The sequence below is a fragment of the Octopus bimaculoides genome, chromosome 28 (genome assembly GCF_001194135.2).
Source record: "Octopus bimaculoides isolate UCB-OBI-ISO-001 chromosome 28, ASM119413v2, whole genome shotgun sequence".
NCBI classification, from domain to species: domain Eukaryota; kingdom Metazoa; phylum Mollusca; class Cephalopoda; order Octopoda; family Octopodidae; genus Octopus; species Octopus bimaculoides.
In genome coordinates, this window is record NC_069008.1 from 15,470,199 (window position 1) to 15,471,899 (window position 1,701).

The 1,701-nt window shown below is 40.4% G+C and overlaps 1 protein-coding gene across 1 annotated transcript in view; it reads left to right on the forward strand.

Annotated features, from left to right (window-relative positions):
• LOC106872079 (zinc finger protein 239) overlaps positions 1 to 1,701 on the forward strand; it is a 70,244-nt gene that overhangs the window by 16,883 nt on the left and 51,660 nt on the right. The window lies entirely within an intron of this gene.

Sequence of the window (1,701 nt, forward strand, 5' to 3'; positions counted from 1 at the left end):
CACCTGTCTGGCTTCCATGCCAATGGCACGTAAATAGCACCATTTGAGCATAATCTTTACCAGCGTCGCCTTCCTGGCACGTGAAAAGACATTCAAGCAAGGTTGTTGCCAGTGCCGCCGGACTGGCTCCTGTGCAGGTGGCACATAAAATACACCATTTTGAGCGTGGCCGTTGCCAGTACTGCTTGAGTGGCCTTTGTGCCGGTGGCATGTAGAAGCACCCACTACACTCTCGGAGTGGTTGGCGTTAGGAAAGGCATCCAGCTGTAGAAACTCTGCCAAATCAAATTGGAGCCTGGCGTAGCCATCTGGTTCGTCATTCCTCAGTCAAATCGTCCAACCCATGCTAGCATTGAAAGCGGACGTTAAACGAGGATGATGATGATGAAACGATGACCCCAGGTACCAAACAGAAGTGACTACAAAGGAAGAACAAGTGGCATAAGGATAGTTTAGTGCCCCACACTCAAGTAAAAAAAGAATTAATTTCTTTCTCTTGAAATGTTCTCTCCCACACACTCGGAAAAAAAATTTCCCCACAAATTTTTCTGTAACCGTAATCTATGCCGTTTGAAAGGCATGTATATCAAATTTCGTTAAAAGTTATCCATTTTCATAAAACTTAAGAGGGAGAAAATGGGATATTGTGAATTTTCCGAAAGTCCTCTTCCCACCTCCCAGTTCGTTAGCGCAAATTTTTGTTTTCATATTCGTTTTCTACACATTTTTTATACCTATAACTCTCCCATTGTTCTCTCGATGGCTAGTCGTTAATGTAAACATTAACCAATTGGTGTTTTGAAACAGATTTTGCTCTCTGGGGAGAGTCGTATTGTCATAATATTTAACACATTCACCGGTTCAGCTTCCACTTATTATCATCATCCATTGACGAGGTTGCAAAAGCAATGAAAATTTTGGAAAAGTAAAAAAATATAAATAATAAATGAGTTGTAATTGAACCGGTTTGTTAGATAACGAGCCAGTACGACTCTCCCATATACCGAAATATAAAGGGAGATAAACAAAAGAAAATAGTTGAGAGGACTTACGCATGCGCGTTGAACACATTTTGAAATCCGATTAAATGTCTTATCCGTGAATTTCTTTTAATCAGCTGATAATGCTTATAATCCGTTCCTGTCAGACACACATATATAAAACAACACTATCCTTTGTTAAACATTTCCGTAAGTATTAATGAAATTATTCAATGTTTTTAATTCTGTAGACGGTTTTTGGCGCGTCGATTATTTGCTTCTCTTCCATGTTCCTATTCTTCGAGATTTGGCTGCTATTTCTAGCTCTGGAAGAGAGTTGTCACTGATTTGTACGAGATTTGGCTGCTATTTCTAGCTCTGGAAGAGAGTTGCCACTGATTTGTACGAGATTTGGCGGCACTGTCATGGTATTAGCTGTCAGAAGTGAAAGTAGTAAAATCTAACAAGGAACGTTACTGCTGGTTTGAGTTGATTCTTTGGCTACTGACAGCTAATACCATGACTGGCCGGAGCGAGCTATCTGTCTGTCTGTCCATCTCTCCCTCTCTCTCTATCACTCGAAAGTTATTGGAACAAATTTGACACCTATATCCATGCGTTTGAAAACACAACACAGAGTATAAGGGTACTCGCGTCCGCGCTAGCTAGTCGTGAGTGGTCGATCCTATTATTTTAAAACTTCAAACTTCATTTGTTTTCT